The 6,291-nt window shown below is 45.9% G+C and overlaps 1 protein-coding gene across 10 annotated transcripts in view; it reads left to right on the top strand.

Annotated features, from left to right (window-relative positions):
- Positions 1–6,291, top strand: part of ME3 (malic enzyme 3) — a 316,923-nt gene that overhangs the window by 235,791 nt on the left and 74,841 nt on the right.

The raw sequence follows: 6,291 nt of genomic DNA, 5'->3' as shown, positions 1-6,291 counted from the left end.
CCAGTCTTTTCAGAGCAAATACTTCTGGGCCTTGCGCATTCCTGATCTTGAGTTTTGTGAGATTTCTTCCTTTAAAAGACTTAAGAGTTTGGAGGCTAAACTCAGTCAAAATGACAAATGAAGTCAAATGCCACCCCCCCCCCCCCCCCCGCTTAATTACACCTGATGAGTGGCCCTTTCAGGCATTTGGTTCCAGGCACTTAGCTGTCTGTTGCATTTGCTTCCAGTGATCAGGGTCCCCGAGGTTTGCCCATAAGTTTTCCCAGTGAACTTTTGTCCTCTCGGAAAACTGCATTCTGTTCTCTTCTATTAAATTCCAGCTTTCATGACTAATATGCGGCGATAGCTCCAGAAATGTTTATTCGATAAATCTAAGTGGGCAGAGTCTTCCGCTTACAAATTGCTCCAAGATGGGACTCAGATGTCTGCCCAGAGAATTGTCTCATAAATACTAGCATAAAATGGATCTGCGCTTTTACAGCTTCAGCTTGTCGTTGGCTCAGGAGGCCTTATTGTTTCAGTGGATTTTGACAGGGTTCTGTGCTCCTCGCCCGTTTCTCAAACTGAGGCTACAGAGATTTATGATTCAGTGGGAAAAAAAGAATATATATGTGGGACTACTTCTCAGACCTGCTTCACAAAAGCAAATAGGATGTTTCTCTCCCCTCTCTTGTGCCTGCCTCTAAACAAGCGACCCATTGGTAGGGCCTCTGAGTCAGAGGGAGAGCAGTTCCAACCTCTTGGGTTGGATGATTATTTGCTTGGCTGAATCAGAAGGTCATGTTAGAACAGACCCATGTTCCAAAAGCTTATTGCCCAGAGACTTGGATTAACTGGGGGCCTTCTAGACGGCAGGAAGGTGTGTGTTTGTTTTCTAAAGTGGAGGCATGTGTGGGTCTGTGCCGTGTTCACAGCCATGAAAGAACGTGGAGAGCGTTAAGTGTGACGTCTCAGGGAAAACGGGGCCCCGAAGCCTCTGTGATTATTATTTTTGGAGGAGTAAATATTTCAGTAGAAAAAAAAAAAAAAAAACCTTCCTTTGTACCAATGCTATCTGAGTTTTCTTGGCAAGTTTTTAGTATTTTCAAGTAACAGCTGCACACATTGACCTTCCCTGTTCTAATTGGAAGCATCTGTGAGCTGCAAAAAATGAGAATTTTCAGATTCTGCTGTGATTTGCTATCAGGGGTGTCCGTTTCAGCTGAAGTTTTTGTCTAAGGACCTTTCTTTTTTTTTTCCTCCTGATTATAAATCGTATGGTCAGCTGATGATGTGATGGAAAGACAGGGCATGCTGTATCAGCTGTCCAGGTATACATACTTTCTTCAAAATGAAAACCACACTTTCTTCTTCAGCAATTTGTCCACCTTATCAGGATCCTTCTTACTCGAGGAGAACAGATGGCGAAACTTCCCCCCAACCCTTGGAATTTGACTCAGACAATTTTCTCCTGCCCTAAATCATCTCCTAATCAAAGACACTAGAGCAGCATGCAATAGTTGAAAATTCCAAGGAGGGAAAAATACAGTAGAAACAATTAGAAACGTCTTCCAGTTTTTCTCTATGTTAATAGCAATCTGTCTTCTAAAGGGTTTAGTGTGTTACGGACACCTCCTGAAACTTCAGCAAGAGAGACACGAAGGCGTGGCAGCTTCTCACCTCTTCGCCTGTACTGCTTAGGCTACTTGCTGTCGCAGTGATGTTATCTCATGGAGCCCCCCCACCCCCCGGGACTCCCAGGTGGAAATGGGAACAGTACCAGCTTCCCAGACTCGCAGTCATGAGTAAATGGTGTGGCATTTGTAAAATGCTCCTAATGGGAGCTGTCTTATACCATTCCTCCTGCTGTAACAAAATCCCGCAGACTGGGTAGCTTATCAACAACAGAAATTTATTTCTTCAGCTCTGGGAGCTGGAAGTCTGAGATCAGGATGCTGGCATGGCCAGGTGAGGGCTCTCTTTTGGTGGCTGATTTGTCCTTGTGTCCTCAGGAGAGATTAGGGAACTCTGCAGGACCTCCCATTCAGGGCACTAATCTCATTCATGAGGGTCCTACCCAAAGGCCCCACCTCCTCATAGCACCACATTGGGCATTAGGATTTCCACATATGGATTTCAGAGAGCCATATCCAGACTGCAGCAGGAGCTAAACAAATATTGGCTCCTTCTCCTTCTCCCTTTCCTCATTTGACATGTGACAACCGAGGTAAAAATGACATGACTTACTTGAGGCCAAAGATCAGGCCCTCAGGGAGCCAAGACCAGCCTGAGGTTTACAGGTCTGCAGCCTTCAAGGCTCCATCCTCTGTCCGGGTTCAACACCAGCTCTTGCAGAGCTTAGTGCAGGGTACACTGTAGACTGTTCTGGAAGGTCATGGAGGGCAAAAGGCTGTAGGTGCTTCACAGATGCTTTGTGTTGTGACCACACAGGGAAGGGACTCAAAACAATGCCATGAAAGTTGAGCCTGACGTTCCACGGTGGGTTCCCAGGAAATGTGTGCGGTATTGAATTTCCTAGGCTGGACGTGCAGATCAGCAGGTTTTTGAGAATGAAAAGAAATAGCAAACAATAATTGTGTCAAGACACAGGCAACCCAGAAGATGTAGTCACCTTACCTGGGAACCATGGTGTGAATTTCTGTGTCTCTTGGAGGGGACCTGACATTCATTCCTTTGAGAAACATGGCGTAGGTTCCAACCTAAGAGGCAATTTGTGACACACAGTGTATTATTTTACTTAATGTTCATATCAGCTTAGTGAGATGGATTTAAGTATTAATTATCAATTAGAGCCCCATTCTTTTTTGTCTGTTTAGAGCCTCACCTGCAGCATATGGAGGTTCCCAGACTAGGCGTTGAAGTGGAACTATAGCTGCCAGCCTATGCCACAGCCACAGCAATGCCAGATCTGAGCCACGTCCGTGACCTACACCACAGCTCATGGCAACACCCAATCTTTAACTCACTGAGCAAGGCCAGGGATCGAACCTGTGTCCTCATGATACTAGTCAGATTCGTTTCTGCTGAGCCACGACGGGAACTCCAAGAGCCCCATTTTAGTAAGGAGCAACTAAGACTCGGTGAGGATAGTAATTTGCTAAGTTGAACAGCAAATAAGGAATAGATCTGGGATTTGAGCCCAGGTCTGTGGAGCTCCAAATTCATGTTCTTGCAACTGTTCTAGGTCTAATCTGCAGGTCTTGCTAGATTATGTCATAGAGTCATGGATTTTTTTTTAGAGGTTATCTGATCTCCCTTCAGCATTTCTTAGTTAGGGAAGCAAGCTCAGTGATCTGATAAATTTTCCAAACTCACATAGCTGGATATCATAGTGGAAAAACTTTAGTGCCTTGTCCTAACAGCTCCATTCCTGCATTCAGGGAAGGATATAAAGGAGTTTATTTAGAGATCCTCTTCTGCAATGGATGCGATGTTTATAGGGCTGTCTTGGGAACCCATAGAAATCAACAGACATGGAGGATGTGGTCCCTGCTCTTAAGATGCTTCAGTTCTACTTGGGGGAAGCTGTCCCCACAGCAGCAAGAGGAGGGAGGGTGGGAAGGGAGGGCAAAGAGCCCTAGAGTGGGGGCTCCCCGTCACTGTGATTTAGGCATCCTGGGGCTTCTTGTTCCATGGTTCTCCCCATCCTCCAATCATGTGTACTGTTATACCCCATTGTAGTGCTGTTGTTTTTCTAGTCTACCTAGATCAGAAAGCCCCACGGAACCAGAAGTAAAGTCGTATTCGGCCTTCTTTTCCATGTGACCAGCACAGTGCTGGATGCCTAAAGCGGGATGCAAGAAACCCTGGCAGGGGGCAAGGCAGTCGTACCCTCAAGCACCTGCTGTCCGGGAAGCCCTGCCTACTCCCAGGCCCCACTGTGGGAGTCATGTGGGTGGAGCCACTATCTACACCTTTGCTCTGGAAGCCAGGCATGCTCCCCCTCACTGTGAGGGTCGGCAGGAGAGGGGGACTTCAGGGGTGGGGGTGAGGGGCATGGGCCCACCTCAGAGGGAGGCAGAATGGAAGCAGGATGCGCTGTCCTGTCTGAGGTTCAGGAAATTAGCTTCGGTGGTTCTATGGACTAAAATAATCACAGTGTCCCTCAAGATAGAAACTAAAACCAAAGGACTGAGTGACCTACCACGAACTGGTCCCCCCTTCCCTGGCTCCCAGACCTGTGACATAACCTCTAAACATACAGTTAAAAGAGACGAGTAAGTTCCAGAAGAGCTTTTATTCACACTCTCCTCAGGACATTTCACAGAACGAGGGGGACCCATTGATCCTTCAGTTCGTCCCAGGCAGGGTCAGCTACCTCCCTATGTCCCCAGGCCCCGCCTCGGCAGGTGCCGGGCTGCGTGGGACCTCTCAGACCGCCTTTCTCCCGCGGTGCTGCTCAGCCCTCCAGGCTGCTGCTGGGCTTTAAAAATAGCCTCTTTCGTGTTTTCAGAGGACAGGTTCCCTTGTTGCCAAAAAATGTGCGGAATGGTGGTTTCGTGGCAACAGCAAGTCTTTGTTCTGAAGTTGAAAGTTCATGTCCCTCCTTCGGAGCCCAGCCGCGGTACTTTGCCTGATGTCACTGACCCTGTTTTAATTAAGTCTTTTTTGGTCAGACTTGGTGCCAAGAAGCCTAGATGAATGTTGTCTAAGTGGGTCTTGTTGGGGTTTTTTTCTTTTCCCACTTCTATTTTAGGAAACTTCTTAGAGTCCCTCCTCTGCAGGCCGAGATAAGGGTTAAGAGTCTTTTTCTCGAGAAATAACACTAAATGAACAGTTGTCTTTGTTTTTCTTTCTCTCTGGGCAACTAAATTTTAAAATTCAAGGATTTTCTGGCGCCTGATGGAAACTGGAGATAGTGATGTAATTTGCAGGCCTTTGTTGGAGGGAGAAAAACGTCACGTATGCTTGCCTTTATGAAATTCCAACAGACTAAGGTTATTTTTTAAGAGAGTTTATTTTATTTATTTATTTATTTTTATTAAAATATGCTTGATTCAAAGTGTTGTGCCAATTTCTGCTGTACAGCATAGTGGCCAAGTCATACATATATATATATATATATATATATATATATATATATATACACACACACACACACACACACACACACACACATTCCTTTTCCAACATTATCTCCCATCATGTGCTGTCCCAAGAGAGTGGATATAGTTCCCTGTGCTGTACAGTAGGACCTCATTGCTTATCCATCTACCAACCCCAAACTCTCCGTCCCTCCCTCTCCCTCCCCACTCCCCTTTGGCAACCACAAGTCTGTTCTCTATGTCTATGAGTCTGTTTCTGTTTTGTAGATGGGTTCATTTATGCCATATTTTAGATTCCACGTGTAAGTGCTATCATGTGGTATTTGTCTTTCTCTTTTTCACTTCGCTTAGTGTGATAAAACTATAATTCAAAAAGATACGTGCACCCCTATGTTCATTGCAGCACGATTCGTGACAGCCAAGACAGCCAAACAAACATAAATGTCCAGACAGGTGAATGGATTAATAAGATGTGGTATGTATATACAATGGAATACTACTCAGCCATAAAAAAGAAAGAAAGAATGCCACTTGTTGCAACTTGGATGCAGCTAGAGATTATCTTACTAAGTAAAGACATACTTTTCTAAGTAATAGTTACTAACCCACAGTGCTACAGCACCATTTCCAATCAGGAGTTCTTTCCTTCTGGTGTCATTGCCAGGGGTCTGTTGTGGGAATAGTAACTGCTGAGATGAAGAGTAATGAGAAGACCCTCCAAGAAGGAAGGCCCTCACCTCTGCTTTAACCAGAGTGCCAACATCTTGTTTTTCACAATGGCCCTCTCCAAAAGGCTTTGTGGAACAGAGTATACCATGGCTAGATTATGCTACGGAGCAAACAACCCTTAAAGCTTATTCTGTGCTCCTGCGTCATGTCCTGTGGGTCAGCTGGGAGCTGTGCTTGGCGTCTTCCTCACCCCAGGGCCGGATTCTCATCTGAACTGTACAGGTTGCTGCAGCAAAGGAAGAGGAGACAACAGTCACGTGCTGGCCCTTTAACACTTTCACCCCAAAGTGTCAGGTCAGCACCGTTGCAGGATGAACAGCCTGTAACAAATACGTCTTTTAGGCCAAATGAGTTAAGTGTGAAAGAATAAAGTAGGTGTTTAGTTTTTTTAGGCATGAATTCATTCCCTTCACTTGTCACACATTTATCCCCAGATTCCAGGCAAGAGGGGGCTCCCCCCTCCTCTGGCCACTCCTCCTCAGGCCCTGACGTCCAAGCATCAGCTGAGAAGGAACCT

This window comes from Sus scrofa, chromosome 9 (assembly GCF_054392235.1).
Source record: "Sus scrofa isolate SSC_HxYL_T2T_F1_AM1 chromosome 9, Sscrofa_HxYL_maternal_Yorkshire_Landrace_v2.0, whole genome shotgun sequence".
In the NCBI taxonomy this organism is placed as follows: Eukaryota; Metazoa; Chordata; class Mammalia; order Artiodactyla; family Suidae; genus Sus; species Sus scrofa.
Note: the sequence above shows the minus strand (reverse complement) of the source record. Positions and strands in the feature narration are given on the sequence as shown.